At 44.0% G+C, this 24,621-nt stretch overlaps 1 long non-coding RNA gene across 1 annotated transcript in view; it reads right to left on the bottom strand.

Annotated features, from left to right (window-relative positions):
* Positions 1–15,486: 15,486 nt before the first annotated feature.
* The window catches only part of LOC140702559 (uncharacterized), a 29,816-nt gene continuing 20,681 nt past the window's right edge, over positions 15,487–24,621 (bottom strand). The window contains exons 2-3 of the long non-coding RNA XR_012081763.2: positions 21,361–21,433; positions 15,487–18,496 (exon numbers count right to left, since the gene is read on the bottom strand). This is a non-coding gene — a long non-coding RNA (uncharacterized LOC140702559). The remainder of the gene's footprint in view (positions 18,497–21,360; positions 21,434–24,621) is intronic.

Raw genomic sequence — 24,621 nt, forward strand, 5'->3', positions numbered from 1 at the left:
TTCAGACCGGAATGCGGTAAACTGGTTGGCCGGGCGAGGAAGGAGTGGAGCCCTCCAGCCAGCCAGCCTGCCTGCCTTCGGTGGGTGTATTAAATATTATGAGCTAGCCATCCGCCCAGACGTCACAGTCAAGAGATTGGCTAAATAAAGGCTACAGTGATAGTAACAGGAAAACCTCGCCGCCCCCACCCTCCCCTTCCCTTCCCTGGGCTCCCTGCTTTCGTTCCCCTGCAGATCCAGCTGGAGCGCACAGAGGGCGCCTCGCTTCGGGAGAGGGTCGGGGAGGGAGGAGGGAGAGCCAGAAAATCTGTGCTAATAACATCGGGAAGAATTAGACTGGCGGATGCTGCCCCCCCTGATGGAGTTGAGGCTGCAGAATTCTGCTCTGTCATTGCCTGGATTACACACACACACACACACACAGAGAAGGCAGGTCTATCTCTCTGTCCATCTCTCTATCCTTATAACAAAATCAAACCAGAGCAGAAAACCTACCTGACCATCTTTTGAAGAAAAGAGGTCGTGGTCGGTTTGATGCTCTCCTTGTCTTGTCTGGTTCTGCCACGTTCTCCTTCTCTCTTTCTCTCTCTGTCTCTCAGAAGTTTAGCTAGGGTGATTTTAAAAATAACTTGCTCTGCAGTTGGAACAGCTGAGCAGAGAACCACAGATTCTAAAGCTGGCTGATAGCTGGGTGAGTTAGGGTCTCCGGCTGTCGAGTCAGAGGGTTGGGAGTTTGATTTCTCTCTCTCTCTCTCTCTCTCTCTCTCTCTCACACACACACACACACACACACGCACACACACACACACACAGAGAGAGAGAGAGGCATGTGGGGTTGTGTAGTAGTACAATGGGCTAAATTGGCCCCTATTCAAAAGTGACTGGTTTTAGAATCAGTCAAAACATACTCCTCCAGCAACGGTCCAGAGTGTGTCCAGCTGTTGAGGATGATGTCCTGTTCCTTCCCATGGAATAATATTCAAGGATGCCACTCCAAAATCTAAGTACATCTAGTAAGCCTTCTCCCTGCTGGTCAAGAGGGAGGTTGAATGCGAGTTGGGCAGTGCCCCAGGAAACCATATCGCAACATCACTCCAGTCTCTGTCCCATTTCTCTCTCTGTGTTTTTTAAATTTCCCAGTGATGTCACCAATTTTAAGGTGATTCAGTCCAGAGAGGTTGCCAGGTATCGTTTCCAATGAGGAAAGGAAGAATAAAGAGACGCCCTGGACGGTGGTGCATGTGAAAACGGCTCTTTTTCTCCTCTGGGAATAAATGCAGGTCACCAGCCACTAAAGAGTTAACAATAGTTTGGTACGGTGGATCACCTTGATGGACTGTAAACATTGCCTTGTGGTGACATTTCCCTCCTAAACCAACAAGCACAATAATTTGTGCTTTGTACAATTCAGAATGTCAAGGGATTACTTTGAAAGCCCTAATGGCTCGAATCCAAGGTAACTCTACCTGTACCACCCACCCTACTCTCAAAGATCAACAACGAGCTTTTGTGTGCCCCATCCAGTGAGTTCAACGGGATTTATTTCCAAAGGAAGTTTAGGCTAAATCCGATGCTAGTCCTACTCAGAGCTTGGAAACATGTTTTGGAAGCCCCCAAATCTCCCTCCATCCCAGCCCTTGTGGTTCCAAGTTCTGGATGCAGCCAGATGAGGCCCATTGAACAAAATAGGCCATGTTAATCACAAAAAATGTATGTTCCATTGACTTCAATGGCTCTTCTCTATTTAGAGCTTGGATGAACTGCTAGATAGCTCTGTGAATTAGGTATCTGGGTTGGGAATTGGATTCCCCACTGTATCTTGAAAGGAGTCCAGGAAAGGTCCCTTCCAACTCAGTTCTGTGATGATGATGAGATCCATAGCCAACCTGCTCACTCTGCCTGCAACTGCGGAAAGACTAAATGGGGGATAGTGCAAAGAACTACGTAAGCATGTTCATCCTTGATCCATAAAGCCCTTTATGGCTTTGGCCCAGTCTTTCTGAAGGAGCAATTTTTCCAATTGTTGGTATTCATCTCCCTTTGCAGAAAAGAGACAGACTGTGTGAGTTCAGAAATTAAAGTTACCGTCCAAATAATGACTGCCATGGAAATGGACTCAGTGGAACTTGACCAAATCATGGGGACCACGTCTCTAAACCATAATCAGGGAACTTCTGTTGAGCCCATTCCCATCTAAGGAGGTATTTGGAGTTCAACCGTAGCTCTGAATTCAGTGGGTCCCCCGCTGTCTGCAATGGAAGGTTAATAACAGAAATTGGGAAAGTTGCTTGTTTGGACCCAAACAAGTATGTGGGGAGGGTGGTGGTTTGTGGACAGAGTTTGGGAAGTTGTAGTCAACACCAGAACTTTTCCAAAATCTGGTATGTGTAAGGCCTACTTTGACCCTTTACGGGGGTTGATTAGATTATATTGTTTTTTTCCCCCCTCCGACAACAATTTATTTATTTTGAGGAGCTGTGCTCTGTGTGGGTGGGGGGAAAAACTGTACATATTTCTTGCCTGGGGCCTAAGTTTAAAAATCCCCTGTGGTAACTTGTTCCAAATGGCTTCATGCTCTCTTTTTCTGCCACGTTAGATGAATATTAGGCTTGATAATGCTTCCCCATTATAAACAGAAGGCAATAATGAGCTCTTAATGGAACATTAATTAATATGTTTGCCTTTTTGCAAGCTGAGGGGTATAATAAAATGAACCCTTTCCTATATTATGGCACCCCTTTTCGATTTATTCTTTTCCTCCACTTACGGCATTGATTTTCTCCCCCCCCCCTCTGCACCATCATTGATGTTATTAGAGTTGAATATCTGTGATCTGTACATTTTGGCTTGGCCTGGCTTTGTAACCTAACACAGATATAGTGGTGTAAGTGGAACGCGGATGATTCACTAGCAGTCCTCTTTTTGAGAGAGGTGCTAAGCATCCTAAGCTGAGATGCATCGTGGTGACGGAAAAACAAAATATTAGTTTGAGGCAGGACAATGGTAGGCACAGCCAGGAGCAATTGAACACAGAGTCAGGCCAAAATAATTCTGACTTGTGCCCCCCTAGCTGTAGTAACAACACTTAAGCAGAGAAGGAGGGGCAGAGAAGTAATATAGGTGCATGGATCTATTCTTACACCTCCGACATGGTACTGGAAATTGTAGCGAAAATCAGGCATGCCTGTGAGTAGAGGGGGCTCTCTTTTTTTTAATATTCTGACCCATAACAGCTGCCCTATCAAGTAACCAGCATTCATATCTACACATAGAGATAGGATTTGGGGCTGGGTAGGTGGGTGTGTGCTAAACTACAAATCCCATAATTCTCCCTTCTTAGAGCCCTACTTGACAGACTCCTAGATCTGGCTCGCCTGAGACCATGCCTCAACCGGAAGGCTTTGAGGTGTAGCTAGGTCTAGCTCTTCCTCACTTCCTGTTCTTAAAGAAGCCTCCCAGCTAGCACTGGGGCAGGAACAGGAAGCTCAAGAGGAGCTAGGCCTTGCTAGGCCTAGCTAGGCCTCAAAGCCTTTCAGTTGAGGGCTCCCAGGCGAGCCAAATCTGGGCTTTTTGTTTTTGTCAGATAGAACATTGGAGAATTGTAACCAAAAAATCCTAAAATTCCATCCTCATCTAAACCTCTTGACAGATATTTGTGTATATTAACAACAGTTAAAAACAAAAATATCCCAGTTTCTGGCAAACATTGACCTGATGTCCCTACTGAGCTCTACCTCCTTATTCGCAATATTCTGCTTCATAGCTTTCAGAGCCAAGATGGCTCCATCTTGGACTTCTTTGAAGTTGATATTAGCTACTCTGCTGTGTCCAAAGCTAATTTGGTGATACAATCCTACACACGTTCCCCATGGATTAAGTTCTCTATCAAGGAGGCATAAAAGGGCAGGGATGGGTGACTTGGGCGGGTCTTTATGCCAACTGCCCACCAAAACTAATCAAAGACTGTACCTCTCCATTGCACACCATATGCTACCGACGTTGGGCAAGAGAACTGCAAAATAACCCAGAATAACCCCTCCATATCCGTAAAACAAGATGCACCTTATTTGAATGGGAAATTAGATTTCTGGGAGGCTTCGGGGGATTGCAGTTTTCCTTTAAAACATATGTGCTCCTCACACAGCTCATTTTAAGGCTAAAAGCATTCAGCGGAATCCTGTTCCTTGCATATACTAGCATAAGCACAACGATAGAAATCATAGCAGCAAATTGCTGCTAGTGAAGGAAGTTGCTGCGTGCATTCCTTACTGTGCATCAGTTGTATGACTTGGCACGTGATGAGCAATGCAACTGGTTACCCCCTTAGCTGACAGCAATTCATTGCTGTGATTTATGAAGTTGCAGTAGGATCTGGGCAATAAGCCATAGAATTCTGGTCATGGTACGTAGCTACTGGAACCATGACTACATATTCTCCACCATTGGCTTCTCTGGCCCAGCCTGTCCACTATCCTCTGTGTCAGTGGTTCCCAACCTTGGATCTCCAGATGTTCTCAGAGTAAAACTCCCAGAAGCCTTCACCACTGGCTGTGATAGCCAGGATTTTGGGGAGTTGACATCCAAGAACATCTGGGGACCCAAGGTTGGGAACCACTGCTCTGTGTCTTAGCATTTCTATGAGATGTGTGGTCCTCTCTGGCACACATTATGACTGATGCGGTGCAGAGGATCAGAGGGGTGCATCATTTGGATTATGTTTACTGGTTCCCAACCCGTGGCCTGAATGCCTCCATACACAGATGCTAAGGCAGGTTGGAAAAGCTGCCAAATTCTCTTGAGTGATATCCTTGCCTCGCCAGGACGCTGGCAATGTCTAAAAATGGTGTGATTTGTTTAAATTAAATGAGTCTGGTTTCTCCGAAGTACACATATTAAGCCATTGAAATTTGTTCTCAGCTGGCTTCTGGACAACACCCATGTCTGCGCAAACACAATACATCCAGCTGGGAATTTTGCATACGAATAGTACAGTGTAATAGATATTATTTATCATAGCACAACCCATGGAAGTGCATGACATTTTACAATGGTAAGCACAAGCAAAGCACACACACATACTGTACATGCACACACACACACACAAGCATTCTTGGCTCAGGAGGATCTGGGCAAACTTTCCAGTGGCTTAGCAATAAGATGCATTTATTTGTTTATACCACATTTTTCCATGTATAAGACTATACTTTTGTCTAAAATCTTTAAACTAAAAATTGAGGGTCGCCTTATACACGGAAGCAAGCTAAGAGAGAACAAAAATCAAGTGGAGGGGAAAGCAGGGATCAAAGCAATCCTGCAGCGCTTTGATCCCTTTCCCCCTACCCCTGCTAAGCCCCACTTAGATTTCTTAATTTTGGATTAGAAAAGTAGGGGGTATCTTATACATGGGGGCATCTTATACACGGAGAAACAGGTATATTTATGCCCCCATGCTTCCAGCAATGGTGGTCAATGTGACTCTCTTCCTCTCTATGGTATCCTCACCACAGCCCTGTGAGGTAGGTCCAACTAAGAGAGTATGGCTGACCTAAAGTCATTCAGTGAACTTCATGTTGGAGCTGTGGAGTCAGAGGTTGGAGTTTTGACCCCTCACTGGGCCTCCTTGACAACAGCTAGTCTTGATGATCCATAGAGTCCCTTCAAGCTCTTTAATTCTAGGATATAACCCAGGTGCCAGTTCTTCTAGCCACCTCCTCATGGAGAGAATCCAAAAACAATAGCTAGGTGTGTTGTGGTCTCTCTGTCTCCGTGTATTATATGCATCCCTCTGATTCGGCATTCCCAGTAAGTCTGAGGCCACAGAGTACTCCCTCTTTTCAAACAATCAGCAATTCTGACTGATTTAACAAGAACGTGTTATGGCTAGTTTCTCATAATATATTGTCTGGAAAGACTCTCCCATGTAGGAACCCAGGATCAAGTATGGAGAAGCAGAGAGCAGATTTTGTTGGTTATTCATTCATTCGTTCGTTCGTTCGTTCGTTCGTTCGTTCGTTCGCTCGTTCGTTCGTTCGTTCATTCATTCAGCCGCCCCGAGTAGACATGGTCTAGAGGGGTGGGGTATAAATTTAATAAACAAACAAACAAACAAACAAACAAACAAACAAACAAACAAACAAACAAACAAACAAACAAACAAATAAATTCATTCATTCATTCATTCATTCATTCATTCATTCATACCTCGCCTATCTGGTCATTACGATCACTCTAGGCGGCTTACAACATACAATACAACACAAATATAAGAAAAAATTATAACACAATTAAACAATTCTACAAGAGGGAAAACATATGAAATAAATCAAATAGAGAGAGGAGGGGAGAGAATCAGGAATTAACTGGGGGGGAAGGCCTGCCTAAACATCCACATTTTTAATTGATTTTTAAATGTACCCAGCGAGGGAGCCGCACGAATCTCCGGAGGCAGATTGTTCCAGAGGCAAGGAGCCACTGCCGAGAAGGCCTGGTTTCTTGTTTTTTTCCTTCTGGGCCTCTCTCGGCGTCAGGCTCCTCAGCCTCACCTCCTGACTCGCACATGTGACACGGGTAGAACTAGGTGGGAGTAAGCGTTCCGCCAAGTATCGAGGCCCTAAACCCTCAAGCTTTCTGTTTTTGCCCCAGCTGGGAGCTATCTTTCTGAGCAGGAAGCTAGGAGGAGCTCGGCCTAGCTCGGCCTCAAAGCATTTCTCCCAGGTGAGCCCCATTCATGCCTGTAAAGTACAAGTAAATCAGTTAGAACTCCCAGAATGGGGAACTCTGATGTGCAGTTCAAGAAACTGGAAAATCCTTTTTGCATCATAGAATAATGATATTGGAAGTGGTCTATAAGGCCATTGAGTCCAACCCCTTGCTCAATGCAGGTGGTTCCCATCCTTGGGTAACCAAGATGTTCTTGGAGTGCACTTCTCAGAAGTTTTTGCCATCAGCTGTGCTAGCCAAGATTTCTGGGAGTTGCAGTTCAAGAGCATCAGGGTTACCCAAGGTTGAAAAATACTGTTCTACATCAACAGCCACTGTTCCCCTCTTCCCCTAGAGCTCATCTAGTTTGGTCGTCCCTTGCTTTTCTCAATACAGTGGTGCCTCACTTAGCGATGTGAATTGGTTCAAAAAAAATTGCTATGGGAAAACATCGCTAAGCAAAACATCATTTCCCATAGGAATGCATTGAAAACCAGATAATCCGTTCCAATGGGAACGGATTACCGTCCTTAAGTGAAAATCGCCATAGGAAACATCGCTAAGCGAAACGCGGTTCCCCCATTTGAATGCATTGAATAGGTTTCAATGCATTTCAATGGTTTCAGCAGGTCCGTTTTCGCTATTTTTAAAGTGTCTTAAAATGTTCAAAAACTGTTTAAAATGCTTGGAATCGTTAGTGCACCTTGTGAAACCTTTGCAAACTTAATTTGGCTCTGTTCTGAGTCTTCGTTAATTTTTGGTGAATTTTTCCCCCCATTGGAATGCATTGACAGCTGTCAAACCTACTCCGTCTGCAAAGTCTAGCTAGATGATGGAAATAAAGGGAATGGCACAAGGCATGATTCAGTTCTGAAGGCCGAGATGCACGAGGAGAGAAGGCTTCAGAACTGAAGCTAGAGAGTGTGGCATGCTTTGCTGACTGAGAAAAACTGACCAACGCTTCTCTTTCCAGCAGATTGGCTTTTTCAAGAACTCAGCCCTCCTCCTCTGCATTTCTTTTTCTGCCACCATCCTCATTGTCACCTTGAGGACCAGTATGTTTTCTTTCTAAAAATGAAGCTCAGGAGACTCAAGAGAGGTATACTTCCAAAACCTATCCGAACTCTTACATCACAGGTTAAAATAGGGATATATTTGTTTATTTCTTTGTGTGCCGCTCCATAATATGCAGTTCTCTTGGTGGGTTGCGATAATCATATGTAACAAAGGCAAGATAAAAACAGGGAACGTTTGTGGTATCTCTGAGACTCTCGGACATATTTCAGTGAGAACATTCATGGATTACAGTCTAGTTCCTTGTACACAAAGGATACAAATATTTAGGCCATCAGTCTTTCCTGATATACAGACTCTGGTTTTTGACAAGCCAGCTCCAATCCACAAAATCAGAGTGCATTAAAGCTCACAGTGAAACAAATCTGTGTTACAAGGGTGGCAGAGTGCAGGCCACAGCTGCCTGTGGTTACGTGTGGGCTTCCGGAAACTTCTTTCCTTCACTAAGACTCCTTCCAAAAAAAAATTTGTTTGTGCCAAAAAAAAAAAGTCATTTGAAGCTCCTAGAAGTTTCCAAGAGCAGCAGATCCCCCACAAAGCCTTCAAAATCCTGAAAACAGGAAGTGGTTATCCTGGTGCTTCCTGTTTTCTTCTTTTTCTTTTAAAGAAACAAGTTCTCCAGATGTTTATGTTATTTTCAGCAATGGTCCATGATAAGCCTTGGGGTGGAAACTCAGCCCCCGGACGTCCTGAACATCTCCACCCTGAAACAAGAAGGTTGCATGTTGGGGGGGGTAGGGAGAATGGATTCAACTACACTGCTGAGCCTCCCTGTATAAGACAAGAGACACATCTCTGTTGGATACCAAAAATCTTCAGAGCTTCTGAGCCCCACAGCACTCTTCATCAGAGTGGGCATTTCAGAATTTGGGGGAGGCTGTAGGATGAGGGAGGCATGGAAAAGTGAATAAATAAATCTGACCACATTAAAGCTGAAAGTCTCAAAATTTACAATAGAGGACCACAATTGAAACTGTGAACTTGGGTGTTGGGTTGCATCTCCATCATCTAGCAGAAACACTTCTCATGCCCTTCATTTTGATTTTTTTACATAGGCCATATGGCTTTATCCTTTTTTTCCCCTTTGAACACTGACCCAACAATGCTGACATTCAGCTTTTACATATCACAGACCCTTTAAGAGCCTATGTCCTCAGTTAGAGGGTAGAACTTGAGAAAGGCAATGAAGGACAAGAATGATTCGGGAAGGGGGCAACATGGTTTATGGTGGGACAAGCTGTTTCCCCCCCGGGCTCTGTCCAAAGTGCTGAAGACCCATCTTTGGCTAGGGATGGGGAAATAGGTCAATTTCACTTACACCTATTTTAGATTTTTTTTTTTTTTAAAAAGGCCTAAATCCAATGGCCTGTCCCAATTAGAATAAGCCTGTTGAATCAATGTGTTGCTATTTGAATATTGACTTAGTTAGGCATCCTTCAGTCTCGAAAGACTATGATAACGTGCTCTGTATGGAGGACTTGGAACAGCGTCTAGTGTAGCTGAGGAGGCCAATTCGAGAGTGACCATCCCTTCCACACTGAAGACAAATCCAATCTGTCCCCTGTCCAGCTCCCTGGTTTTGCTGCTTTTGTGACTTCCTCTTTGCCTCAGCCTGCTGGGCAAGTGTCTCTTCAAATTGGGAGAGGCCATGATGCACCGCCTGCCTCCAGGCTGAACGGTCAGATGTCAGGGTTTCCCATCTGTTGAGGTCTATTCCTAAGGCCTTCAGATCTCGCTTGCAGATGTCCTTGTATCACAGCTGTGGTCTCCCTCTGGGGCGCTTTCCCTGCACTAATTCTCCATACAGGAGATCCTTTGGAATCCGACCATCAGCCATTCTCACGACGTGCCCAAGCCAACGTAGACGTCGCTGTTTCAGTAATGTATACATGCTGAATATTCCAGCTCGTTCTAGGACTACTCTGTTTGGAACTTTGTCCTGCCAGGTGATACCAAAAATCTGTCGGAGGCAACGCATATGGAAGGTGTTCAGCTTCCTCTCCTGCCGTTCACAAAGGGTCCAGGACTCACTGCAGTACAGGAGTGTGCTTAGGACACAGGCTCTATAGACCTGGATCTTCGTATGTGTCGTCAGCTTCTGACTTACCATTCAGTCGTCAGCTTGACTTACCATTCAATAATTGGTTCAATGGGTCTACTCTAGTTGAGGCTAGCCATTGGATTTTTCAGGCAAACCCGTGCCCTCTCCAAGATGAAAAAAACTGTGCGTTTAGGTAGAAGCTTCAAAAATGTCGAAATTGGTCAAGTTAGGCAACTCAAATTAAAATGTGAAGTGACGGGTGTTCTTTCCACATTCCTTTTTCTTACCACTTCTAAGATACACCGAACCTTACTGGATACAAAGACCTAACTTCCATTTCTCTTAAAGTTACTTAGTATGTCCTGAAGGCTTGTAGGAACAGATTAAGGAAAGGTTGATCAGTCAAAGTTTCTGGAGGTCTAACATTCACACTAGAGATAGAAAGACAGACAGAAGCCCTATTTGGTCATTATTTATAGACCTTGGAAACATCCCTGGCAAGGAGCAGCTTGCTCCTCCCCGTGCCAAGGCTGATTTCCCTATGTGGGTAAGTAAAGACTGAATAGGACTAATTATATTGACACAGAGAGACTGAGATAGATTAGTGCATATGTTGTAGCATGTATGAAAATAAAATTGTAAAAATGTTTTCCAGTGTATATGCTCTCTCTACCTTCTCCACCTAAACCTCTGCTTAGTTACTTCTTAGGGAATTTTAATAAATTTACCACGGAGCTTAAAAGTAACTACCTACCTGCAATAATCTATTCCAATAGTAAAGCCATAATTGGTTTCATTGCAACTGAAATGTAACAACTGTGATGTAACTGCAACTTTTTAAAGAGTAGCTGTGCTACTTTGGCTATTGAAGTAATGATGACGTGAGCCGGTGGACAGTGTGTTTTCAGGTGGAGAATATATCTTGCATCACAAACCAGTGGCTTACAGCATTCAATTTTTTAAAAATAGCAACTCTTTTAGTTCCATTTTAGAAACAGCAACCTAAATTAAAGCAAAGCAAAAAGCAAAGCGTGCTGCTTATATACCACCCCATAGTGCTTCAAGCACTCTCTGGGCGGTTTACAATTTAATTATGCAGGCTACACATTGCCCCCCCCAGCGAGCTGGATACTCATTTTACTGACCTCGGAAGGATAGAAGGCTGAGTCAACCTTGAGCCAGCTACCTGGGATTTGAACCCCAGGTCGTGAGCACAGTTTTAGCTGCAGTACAGTGGTTTAACCACTGCGCCACGAGGCTACAACAACCACAACAACAACCACCACATGCTGTCAGGTCAATTCTAACTTACGGTGGACCTTTTCAAGTTTTCTAGGTACAGAATAATTAGAAATGGTTTACTATTCTCTTCTTCAGGGGACGTCCTGGGTTTGTGCAGCTTGCCCAAGGCTATACAGGCTGGCTCTTTTCACAGGAGACACGATGGGGAATTGAATTCCCCACCTCTGGCTCTGCAGTCAGATACAGAAACCGCTGAGCTATCCAGCCAGCTAGCAAACTAAACAGTTACTTTTAAATCTTTTACTGTATTTTTCTGTGTATAAGACGCCCCCACTTTTCTAACCCCAAATTAAGAAATCTGAGTGGGGCTTAGCAAGTGTAGGAGGGAATAGATTAAAGCACTGCAGGATCACTTTGAGCCCTGCTTTCCCCTCCACTGGTGTTTGTTCTCTCCTCAGCTTCCGTGTATGAGATGACCTTCAATTTTTAGTCGAAAGACTTTAGACAAAAGTATAGTCTTATACATGGAAAAATACGATAGTTCCACTTGAGCAACAACAAAGTTAATCATTACTTTCAAAAAAAATTTGAACAAGAATGCCCGTTCATAATTTTTCTGGTCTCAGAAAAGGAACCATGACTAATTAAAATTGAAAAATAACTTCCCCGTCTCCAGGTTATGGTGATGCACGAAGGGAGAAGAGCAGACTTTCGGGCTTTGTCCCGGCTCTTTGAAGTGTAATGGAAGCTGCTGCTTCAACAGAACGGTTCTATGACCTTTGATAAAGTTGTTTTGTTCCTTCTATGCTCAGTGCTATTTTTTTTTTTGAGCTTTTTCTTTTCATCTCCCCTTTTTGCTTAAAATGCCTTGACTCAAGCAGTGAGTCAACGGTTGCAACCCCAAACTTCCTGAGGGAGGCAGGAAACATGTGCAAACCTCCTGGAGTGTAGTGAAATGAAGAAATGGTTGACCACAAATATCCTCGCATGGCTTTCTCTGCTCCTTTGTTCATTGTTCTTCCTGCAAACATCTCGTGGGTGAAGGAAAGTAAATCTGGACCGGCAGAAGACACCTCTTCTCTATTTCAGGTCCCGAGATGCAGGATTAAAACTGACTCTTTTTTTTCTATAAAACTGAATTCTCTCGTCCTTACTGCTTTCACCCTTCCTGTGATCCTTGAGGATTATCTCTGCTCTGATTGCTCTCTACATCACAAAGCTAGCTGGGCATATGTAGTTGCTTCTTTCTTTCAATTTGTATGCCACTCGTGTTGGTTGCCGAGGCACGACTCTGGTTTCCAATAGATACAACACCAAACAAAAATAGAAATAAGAATGCTAAAAACAGTGAGCAAGTCACTATAAAAACAGATGGCCCAAACCAATAAGGCAGAGGGAAAAGCCAACAAAATATGGGCAGTCAACAAGGCTGGTGTGGAAAACCTCCCAGAAGAACTACGTCTTCAGTTGCCTCCTGAATATCCACAGGCAGAGGGTCAGGTGAACCACGAGGACCCACCACGAGGAAGGCCCTACTTCTTGTAGAAGATCCTTTGGGGTGGTGACTCAGAGAAGCGTCACCTATGATGATCTAGCGGGTTTGGCAGATGGCATTGGGAGAGACGTTCCCACAAGGAATTAATTAATCAATTACAAACAACAACTAGAAAAACATCTTTGACAAACCGGGCTGAAGATATATATTTGGAGTGTAAAGAACCAGCATGGTATAGAGGCTCATGTGTTGCATGAGGATTTAGGAGATCTGGTTTCACTTGGCCATACAATCCATTGGGTGACCAATTACAGAATCATACTCTCTTATTAATGGTCAGATCCTGTTACCTAGTTATCCTACTGTATCACAAACAGCTTAACTTTGGGATGTCAATTGCTTCAAGTTAAGAAATCAGTGTAGACTCAGTTGAGTACTCAGTTGTAGGACTCAGCATGCAACTTAGGGGCTAATCAAGTATAAAGGGGCTATTTGGACCCAGGACAAATTTTCTGTGACTGTGGAGGTATTTAATGAACACAACACTTACATGATTCCACCCCATGTACAAAAAAAGTCTAACAAATAACCAAAATATGGTTGTTCTGGGTTTTTCGGGCTCTTTGGCCGTGTTCTGAAGGGTGTCCTTCCTGACGTTTCGCCAGTCTCTGTGGCCGGCATCTTCAGAGGACAGCAACACTTACTCACAAGTTGCTGTCCTCTGAAGATGCCGGCCACAGAGACTGCCGAAACATCAGGAAGAACAACCTTCAGAACACGGCCAAAGAGCCCGAAAAACCCAGAACAACCATTAGATCCCGGCCGTGAAAGCCTTCGCGAATAAACCAAAATATGCTATTGAAATAGCCTGCTTCTGGTCAAAAAATAATCTAATGATTGTAACATTTTAATTTGTTTCTAATTTTATCTAAATGTCATATACATACTTTAAAGTTGTGCGATGCTGTGATACAAATATAGTAAGAAAGAAATCTTTAAGGATTATGCCATTTGCACAGCAACACAAATGGATTTTGGGCATTATATCCCAATTTACATGTTGTGATTTTTAATAAGTCCATCAGGCCCACACCCTTGCTCAATGCCGGAATCTAGACCAAAGTAGATGATAGTTGAATTTTCTCTTGAATGCCCCCAGCGTTGGAGCATTCAACACCTTCCACTGGTTCCATTGTTGTACTGCTCTAACAGTTGAGAAGTTTTTCCTGAAATTCAGCCTAAACCTGGCTTCCTGTAGCTTGAGCCCATTATTACATGTCCTGTACTCTGGGATGATGGAGAACAGATCCTGTCCCTCCTCTGTATGACAGCCTTTCGAGTACAGTGGTGCCTCGCTTAACGAGCGCACCGTATAGCGATGTTTCCGTATAGCGATCCCTTTTTCGGGATCGCTATACGGAAACATCCCCGATCGTCGCAATGGGGAAAACCCGCATTGCGAAGATCGGGTATTGCGGCGGCCATTTTGGAGCCACCGAACAGCTGATCGGCGGTTCCAAAATGGCCGCCGGCAGCCCGGAAATGGCTGCCGGCAGCCGTTTTCGCGCCCTGCCCTCGCTTAGCGAAGGCGCGAAAATGGCTGCTGGCACCTGGAATCCTCACTGAACGGGTAAGTAACAAAGGTATTGGAACGCATTAAATGAAGTTTAATGCGTTCCAATACATTTCCCCTACCCATTTAGCGACGATTTAGCATAGCGAGGGTTAATCCGGAACGGATTAACCTCGCTATGCGGGGCACCACTGTATTTAAAAAGTGCTATCAGATCTCACCTTCTTTTCTCCCCCCATGCTCAGAAAACCAGCTGCCCCTGCTAGGAATGAACTAATCTTTCAATGTTGGCTTCATTGTGAAATGCAGTTCTTCTAGTATACTAAATTTTGGAATGTCGTTTTTACCACTATAGATGTGGTTTCACAAACTGTCCCCCACCATGCAACTTTTGGTGTGCTTTCCCCCCCTTTCTCTGTGGGAAAATCTAAAGCAAATCTTGCAAGAGAACTCAGTTGCAAGTTCCAAATAGGTTGAAATCTTACTTAGGTTTGCTTTGAACTCAGAATGGCATTGATTTCTCCCCCAATCCTATTGTTCATCTGTTCTGGTTAATGTGTGAGCAAGCTGATTAAGCCGGAGTCGAGGCAATCATCTTAGAAATGTAGAGATGGAAAGAACCCTTTGGATCATTGAATCCATCCCTATCAAGGAGGCACAGTGGAGGATTGAAATAGATAGAAAATGGATGGATGGATGGATGGATGGATGGATGGATGGATGGATGGATGGATGGATGGATGGATGGATGGATGGATGGATGGAAAGTTTAGGCAGAAACATTATGATCCTCAAATACAGAATGGGTGACACTTGGGAAAAGGGCATATGAAAAAGGAGTCTTTGTAGGCCACATGAGTCAACAGTGTGCTGCTGCAGCAAAAACACCTAATGCAATTCCAAGCTGCTTAGCAGCCAAATAGACTCGCCTGGAGGTTGGTGGCCTTTTCTTCACTGAACATCTTTGAGCAGAGGATGGGCGGTCCTCCGTTAGAGATGCTTTAGATCAATTTTCTTCATCAGCGGGAAAAATGAACCTTCTGGTCCCTTCTGGCCCTAGAGTTCGATGCTTCTATAATCCTTGCCATTCACAGCTAATAAATCTGATCTTTTGAGATTTTTTTTCCTTTTCTTTTAAAACCATCCCTTTCGGCTGCTTCTCTGCAAACGGCTTCAAAAGTGTGCATCAGGGAATGGAACATTAGAAGCTGCCTTCAATAGAGGGCCCCGTAAGTGAAAAGCAAACATTTGTTCTGGCCCATTTGTACTTATGCAAATGACACTCAAAGTGTGCATCCATCACCCTTTATTCTCCTCTTGTCTCATCATTTCATTAGGTTTATTATTTTTCTTTCTTTAAAAAAAAAAACCAGGACAGCCTTATCAAATGCCTTGTTCTTTTAACTTCATTATTCTTCTCTTTAATTCGTGTTGCTTTGTTCTTCCTTTGAGGCCTGTCATTGCCACGTTTCTCCACCACCCTGCGAGCTTTGTTTGGCTGCATGCGAAACGTTCTCTTTTTTTATAATACAGTTCACTTTTTTTCCAGCTGGCTACTGGGGTAAACAACGTTGCTAGTGATACCGATTGGTATCAGTCGAGACGCAGATGCAGGAATAAAGGGTATAAATAGAAGAGATATGTAGGCTGGTAATTGGGGTGGTAGTTATAATAACCATGGCACTAATGGATTCTACCAGTATATAGAAGGGATGTTGGCAATCTTTGAGTATGAATCCCAAATCCGAATCTGAGCCTTTGGTGCCAGCCAGGTCCCAAGTTCCAAACCCCAAATCCCTATTAAACCCCACTGAATGGAGTTTTTGGTGTGAATTCAGTCCAACTCCAGAGTGAGTCACATGACTGAAGTCCCCATCCTTGGTTGTCGTTGTTGTTTAGTTGTTTAGTCGTGTCCGACTCTTCGTAACCTCATGGACCAGAGCACGCCAGGCCCTCCTGTCTTCCACTACCTCCCGGAGTTGGGTCAAATTCATGTTGGTAGCTTCGATGACACTGTCCAACCATCTCATCCTCTGTCGTCCCCTTCTCCTCTTGCCTTCACACTTTCCCAACATCAAGGTCTTTTCCAGGGAGTCTTCTCTTCTCATGAGATGGCCAAAGTATTGGAGCCTCAGCTTCAGGATCTGTCCTTCCAGTGAGCACTCAGGGTTGATTTCCTTCAGAATGGATAGGTTTGTTCTCTTTGCAGTCCAGGGGACTCTCAAGAATCACCTCCAGCACCACAATTCAAAAGCATCAATTCTTCCGCGGTCAGCCTTCTTTATGGTCCAGCTCTCACTTCCGTACATCGCTACAGGAAAAACCATAGCTTTGACTATGCGGACCTTTGTCGGCAAGGTGATGTCTCTTATTTATTTATATTATTTATTTATTGTTGTTGTTTAATTGTTTAGTCATGTCTGACTCTTCGTGACCCCATGGACCAGAGCACGCCAGGTCCTCCTGTCTTCCACTGCCTCCCAGAGTTGGGTCAGATTCATGTTGGTAGCTTTGAGGACACTGTCCAACCATCTCATCCTCTGTCGTCCCCTTCTCCTCTTGCCCTCACACTTTCCCAACATCAGGGTCTTTTCCAGGGAGTCTTTTCTTCTCATGAGATGGCCAAAGTACTGGAGCCTCAGCTTCAGGATCTATCCTTCCAGTGAGCACTCAGTGTTGATTTGTCAGTAAAGTATTGATTTATTGACCATTTCTTTATTTACGTACATAAAGAATTTTGCTTCTCTGTAATGAAAAAGGGATGTACATTCAAAGCGGTTGACATATCTTCAATAGAAGTCAGAATAACCCTCCCTGCAGGATTATGAACTAGAAGTCATGACACAAAAGGAAGAAAGGATGAAGAGGGAAAAGGAAAACAAAGAAACAAAGGCCTTGGTTCTTATACATACATTCCAGTTCTTATTATGATGGTAATGAAAACAATCTGGGAGGGAACTGGCTAAAAGGAGCCAGCTTTTCAGCAGTGCTCTCCGCTCTTTTGCTACTGCAGGCTGCTGCAAGGGTTACTAGTAGAGCTGATGGCCATGATACTCATCTCTTCCTTGGCTATAGAAGTTCTGGGCCACCAAATAAATGGGTGCAGTTTTCCCCATGCAGCAACATCCCTACTTAAAAGTAGACCACTTTGAGAATAAATACAGTAGCACACACACACACCATATCTGCGGGATCAGTATCCACTGATTTATTTATCCATTGGCTGAAAATATTAAATAAAAAAACCAGAAATGCTTATTTATGTGTAATCGCTTAACGATTACCTCGTTAAATGATGAAACCGCTATACGATGACTGTTTTGCGATTGCTTTTGCTTTTCCCTGCCTCGGGAACCGATTCTTCACTAGATGACGTTTTTAAAACAGCTGATCGGCGACTTCAAAATGGCCACCCACTGTCTGTGTAAAATGGCTCCCCGCTGTGTTTTTGGACGGATTCCTCACTTTACAGGCAACGAAAATGGCCACCCCTATGGAGGATCTTCGCCAGACGGTGAGTTATTCAGCCCATTGGAACGCATTGAACAGGTTTTCAATGTGTTTCCGTGGGATTTTTTATTTCACTTAACGAGGATTTCGCTCTACAGCTATTTCGCTGGAACGGATTATCCTCATTAAGCGAGGTACCACTGTATTTCCAGTATGTATTTATCAAAACTGTCCACTAGTAGAAGCCCAGATACCATGCAACGTATAGCATTTGATACATCTGTGTTTTCAGCATCCACAGGGGAGGGGCTTGGAACTGATCCCCTAAGAATACTACAGTCCTCCTCTACACAAATCTGTCTGTCTGTTGGGCTCAGTCATATTATTGCTCCCAATTAGAGTAGACCCCCTTGTGTCAGCGGGACTTACCTAAATGTTGAGTGACCCCAGTTCCCTTGATTCAGTTGTTTCCCCTCTTTCTGGGACGAGTTATTGGATTTAAGCCTCTTGGAACGGTTCCTAAAAAAGTTGTTCTAAATATCTTTCCACCCCGTCTAACCTTGAACGCAGTCGGTGCGCAACTTTAGAAAATTGCCTGGTACATCTTTCCCCACCCCCCCATCCCATCCGTGCTCCACCATCTGCCAAACTTCTCTTATGATTCAGAGCTTATCAAGGTCCTCTCAATGTATATGCAAATGCCTGCTTTGAAGAGAGTCACTGTAGCAGTATACGATAAATTAGTTTGGTGGTATTTTCAGTTCTCTGCTTTTTTTTTTTTTGGAGGGGTTGTTCCCTTCAGTAGCTTCTAGAGGTTCAAGAAGACACCGCAATTTATTTTGTTTCCTTGGCCGAGCAGACGAGTGTTCTGTTTTGTTGTGAAATCCTTGAGAAGGGAACCGACCTCGGCTGTTCAGCCCACCTTAAATAAAATAAAATAAAATTTCAGCGTTGCATGTTGTCTAGGACTAGTGCCAAACCTCTGGTAGCTTAAACCCACAGAAGTACACTATTGTGAGTCACATAGAGATGGGGCTGTTTTGCAGCTCCTGTGCTGAGCAGACTTAAGACAACAGAAGGTGAAGCTTCTTCCTGTTCCCTTAAATTCTGCTGCCTTTCAAAACACATACAGTGGTGCCCCGCTTAACGATTACCCCACCTGATGATGAATCTGCTTCACGACAATGTTTTTGCGATCGCAATTGCGATCGCAAAACGATGTTTTAATGGGCTTTTGTTTTCTTCCCAACGATCGGTTCCCTGCTTCAGGAACTGATTCTTTGCATTATGATGATCAAAACAGCTGATCGCCGGGTTTTCAAAATGGCCACCGGCTGCTCAAAACGGCTCCCCGCTGTTTTTAGGAGGCATTTTTCGCTGCACAGGCACCCGAAAATGGCTGCCCTATGGAGGATCTTCGCTGGACGAGCAGGTATTTCGCCCATTGGAACACATTGAATGGTTTTCAATGTGTTTCAATGGGCTTTTTTATTTTGCTTGACGAGGATTTCGCTCTACAGCGATTTCGCTAGAACGGATTATCCTCGTCAAGCGAGTCACCACTGTATAGAAAGGTTTGGGAGAATTAGTATTAAACAGACCAATGGTGAGTGAATAATTTATACCAGTGGTTCTTAACCTTTTCTTTACCATTGGACCTCCTTTAAATATCTATTGTTGCTGCAGACCACCGAGACTTAACTCAAGATTTAAAACCATAAAGTGCATATATATTTATTTAAAGTTTCTCATGAAGGGTCTCATCGACAGATATGCCTTGCTATAACGACGACACTTCTTAAGAGGACTAGAAGAAGCTTCGTTTTGCTTTCGACAAGATGCAACCTCATCCATGACATCAGTTCTTTTAGGTTTCATATTCAGCCAGCGACCGATTCGGAGGCTCAGCCAAAATGGGTTGCCATGAGTCAGGATTGACTTGATGGCACACAATTATTATTATTTTCAAATCTGGTATCTGATCTCTACTCTGTTTGGTTGGTAAGCGGGTTTCATGAGCCAAAGGCGTTCCATATCACTCCATTTTGCATTGGTCTACTTGAACCCCAAGTTTTAAACTATTTTGACCTAAGGATAAGATGCAGAAAACTCAAAAATATTCTGATTTGCACCTACTGGCCCAGTCTTGTCCTTTATGGCCTTCTAGATGATCTGACCTGCCCTTCCAACGGCCAGTGATGTGGGATTGTGGGAGCTAAATTTAAATTAAAAATATCTAGATGGCCACCATTGTTCACCTATGAACTAAAGGAATATTTTACAGGTTGGAGGTGACCCTGTAGATCAGTGGTCCCCAACCTTGGGCCTCCAGATGTTCTTGGACTTCAACTCCCAGAAATACTGGCCAGCAGAGATGATGGGAAGGCTTCTGGGAGTTGAAGTCCAAGAACATCTGAAGGCCCAAGGTTGGGGACCACTGCTGTAGATCATCCTCCCTTGTCACAGTCCGGAATCAAACTCTCAGCCTCTAGCTCCATAGCCAGATACCCAAACCATTGAACTATCCAATTTGTGAGATCAATGATTTTATGATGGCTTAGTTAATGATCTTAAAGAAGGAAACAATAGTGGGACTGAGACCCAAATCATCGTGCGTATGACCTGCTGGGAAGACAAATTCTGCCTGTATTCCTGCATCGAGCACGAGGTTGGACTAGATGGCCTTATAGGCCCCCTCCAACCTCACTATTCTATGGATTCTAAATTATTTCTTCCTTCACCTTTCAGAGCACAATATTAAAGTTAGTGTGCATGTGTGAGAAACAGGCCCTTGAGGGGAGAAAGAAGCCTCTGCTTTTTGAGAAGGAATGCTCTTGCCCCATTAAAAATGCCTTTTTTTATGGAAACGTGGCAGGTGTGTGTGTCACGAGTCACTTGGCTATTATAAAAGGGGGTCAAGCCATTGAAGAACCATGAGCTTAGAGCTACCACAACATCTAAAGCTGAAACAGCCAGGGTGATGACCGACTGCCGGTAGGAGATGAACAGCAAGAAGTGGTACAGAGCAGAACATTGAATCTAGGAATTTCCCAAGGATCAAATTCCTAGAATGTCCCTGAGGAACTATAACAAGGCACTCCTTAGCAAGGAAGAAGGGGCAAAAGAAATCAGACGATCGCAATGGGTCCATAGGGCTGATACTTCAGGTACAAGCTATTCAAGCATAAAACGGAATGCCATGGATGACAATAGACTATCCTACATTTGAGGCAGTGCTGCCTCGCTTAACGAGTGCACCATTTAACGACGAATCCGCATTGCGATGTTTTAGATCTTCGCATTGCGATGTTTGCGGAACAGCTGATCGGCGGTTCCAAAATGGCCGCTGGAAGAAGAAAATGGCCGCCCGCTCCGTTTTCACACCCTGCCCTCGCTTACCGGGCAGCGAAAATGGTGGCCGGATGGAGGATTCCCCGCATAGCGGTGAGTTTTTCCCCAATAGGAACGTATTAAACAGAGTTTAATGCGTTCCTATGGGGTTTTTCCCCCCGCATAGCGACGTTAATCCTGGAACGGATCAACGTCGCTATGCGGGGCACCACTGTATTTATTTAAAGAGAAATTGGGTCACCAAAGCCACCCTAACAGGATATGTATTGCAAGGGAGATGCTCAAGGAGTGATTTACCACGACTCCATGCCTGGGACTATCCATGGCTGAGGAGGGAATTGAACCCAGGTCTCCTGGGTCATAATCTGACACTATCCATTATGCCACACTGGCTCTGAAAGCCACAATAACAGCCATTGACTGTGAAGCACTTACCCACTGCCTCTTCTTTTGGTGTGGAAGACCATTTATTACAGATCTTTTCACCTCTGCTCTTTGGACCGCCGTTCTATGGAGAAAAGCATAAATCCAGCCCATAAATCTCTCATAGAGAATATATAATTTCTGATATCGACCTCTTCTCCTGCTAAAACTCTTAAAATTCACACTTGCAATTTACAACAAAGAGGCTTCGGAGACATTTATATATGGAGATTATTGACAGGCCAGCAGCGCACGAACTGTCTCCTTGGGAGTAAATGAAATATTGTACCTCAGAGTGGCCCGCAAGAGGGCCGTACAAGCAGGGCTGACGTACAGAAGGAGCATGCAATAAAAAGAAACCAATTAAGTTTTGAATTGCAGGGTGTTCTTCTGCAGTATAACACACATTTGCTATTGTCAGTTGTACAATAACACGGTTTTTATATAGAACTCTAAATATGGAGAAATAGTTTCTATTTTCACACTCTTGGCTCAACTGGAGAAGTTTTAAAGAAGTTTGTCATTGCCAAGTCTTATGTTTCTGGAGTGAAGTTTGGGCATACTGAACGCACACCTCTTAAGTGAGCACAAACTAGTCGTAAGATTTCTGGAAGAATCATTTTCTGACAAGGAACCTAAGCTCCCTGGGCCAGACAGTACCAACATAAGATTTCAAGGACAGCAATGATGGATCAGACCCAAAGACTCTCTGTTTCAATGCTCTGCTCACACAGTGGCCAACCAGTTGCTTATGGCAGTGGTCCCCAACGTTGGGCCTCCAGATGTTCTTAAACTTCAGCTCCCAGAAATCCTGGCCAGCACAGGTCATGGTGAAGGCTTCTGGGAATTGTAGTCCAAGAACATCTGGAGGCCCAAGGTTGGGGACCACTGGCCTATGGGAAACCAACCAGCAGAACATGAGTGCAACTGTGTTGTGCATTTCATGTCTGCCATTATATGATCTACACAGGCTTCCTCTGAGAGGCTGATATATAGGCACCTCACTAGCAGTCACTAGTGGTTTAACTTTAGCCAGCAAAACTGGCAGACATCAGCAGTGAATTCCATAGCTTAACTATGTGCCACTGGGGAAAAAATACTGCTTCCTGGGCAAAGAGCAAGTTATCCCAGCTGGTTCTGCACACACACACACAGGGAAAAGCAGAAAAGGGACTCCCTCCAGGGTTCAAAGGGGAGTAGACTTTGTTTCTGAGACATATGTTTAGCTAGACATATGCAAAAAAGTTCCCAGCGAACAACAGGACAGGAAGAGGAAGCTTGGACAGTGCTAGGCTTAGCCAAGTCTTCCAATGTAGGTTTTTCTCCCAGGTTTAAGTGTTAATGTATCTGAAATGTAGGTAGAACCCCCAGAATAGAGAATTATGGTGTCTGTAGTTCAGATAATCCAAGAATCTCCTCCTTAGTAGCTACTTGAACTTTGAAAAAGTTACAGCTTTTGGGGTCTAGTTCTCGGAATTCCCCAACCCATTTTTGTTTCCAGCGCACGTGGCATAGATGGCTTTCTGCCTCTCCTACTTTATCATCACAACCACCTTGTTAGGTAGGTGAGAATGGGAAAAAAAAGGACGTGACCGGTCCAAGATCATCCAGGAGGTTGGGCGTCTCAACTGGGGCAAGCTTGCTTCCCTCTGTAAAAGACAGCCTTCTGCAATTTTTTTCCGTGGGCAGTTCTCAAAAGATTGTCAAAGCCGAGCATTTGGATGGGCATCTTCCCAAACCTCTGGCCTCAGGTGAAGCCTCTCCCCTCCATGCCAACTGCCCTCCAGTCATGGATAGACACCAGACCTCCCATGGAGAAAAACACTTTTAGCTAAGCTTCCTGCTGAGGAGTTGATGACGACTATGGCCTAGGAAACAAAGAGCATTTGTTTTACGACCTACCAACCTGGTAGAAGGCTAAGGAAGGAGGCAGCTGATATCAACTGGATGCGTTTCCGGAGTCATCCCAGAAAGCTAACGAAGTAGGGGATGGGGAGAAGAGAACACAGCGAGACATTTTCTTCAGGTTAGCTTTACGAACATGCCGATCCTAGAGGGTTTAATTTCCATGAGAGAAACACAGAGAGAGCCCTGATAAATAAATCCCTCTGTTCAGGCTTCAGCCCTTATGGGGCTCGCTAGGGACGCAAACCAACGAGAACAAGGAGTCAACCATGCAAGCTAGAAAGAGCTTGTTTATTTATCTGAAACATTTAATTCTATTTCTTTATTTGGGGCTAGAAAAAAAACACTGAGGGTGGCTTTGTGTAATTGAAAGGATTTGCTTTGGCCTTAAGTTGCAGGAGGAATTAAATGTCTAGGTATCCAGGGGATATTTGGAAAGTTAACCCCCGCTTAACTTCCTGGGCTTTTTACGCTGTCCAAGATGTGGAGCTGGTTAGGGAATCAATTTTTATTCTCTTCTCAAGATTTCTTCGCAGCCAGGTCACATAGGAGAGACATCTCAAAGGAGATTTGCTGACCTCCAGGACATCTCGAGGGACACTTCAAGAAGCATGCATAAATAGAAAATATCTGTCTTAGGGAGTTACTGGCATTTCTTCCTGTGCAGAAATGGCCAGATTTTCCATCTGTCTGTCTGTCTACCTACTACCTACTGCTGTTCATTAACAAATTATGGTTGCAGCTTTTTTTTTTTTTAAAAAAATGAAATCAAATTCATTTCATGTGTTCCAGCCCGCTTTATTAGGTATACCTATTTTCACTACAGAAAGGACCATGTTTTATCTGGAGATTGGATAATAAATAAATAAACACATAAACAAACAAGAGGCCAAACCGCACTAGTTCAATCATTAAACTTCATAGCTCTGAATGCTTAACTCTTCAATATCTGGGTTGGAATCCCTCTGTATTTAGTCAAGTGAGTGTTGAATTAGGATCTCCTTCCTTCCTCCTCCTCCTTTCTTCTTCTCCTTTTTAGGTCCCGTCTTTAACACCTATATAGCATTTAAATTTTTTCTAGCCTTCACATTTAGAATCAAAGAAATTTCCCCTCACATAAAGGACAAAGTGAAATTGGCAATTCTACTCCTCCGTGCTTTATGCTTATAAAGGTAAAAGGTCAATGTTCCCCTTGACAATTTGTCCAGTCGTGTCCAACACTAGGGGATGGTGCTCATCCCCGTTTTCCAAGCCATAGAGCCAGCATTTGTCCCTAGACAGTTTCCGTGGTCACGTGGCCAGCGCGACTAGACAAGAAATGCTGTTACCTTCCCACCGTGATGGTACCTATTTATCTACTTGCATTTT

The sequence above is a fragment of the Pogona vitticeps genome, chromosome 13 (genome assembly GCF_051106095.1).
Source record: "Pogona vitticeps strain Pit_001003342236 chromosome 13, PviZW2.1, whole genome shotgun sequence".
Taxonomy (NCBI): Eukaryota; Metazoa; Chordata; class Lepidosauria; order Squamata; family Agamidae; genus Pogona; species Pogona vitticeps.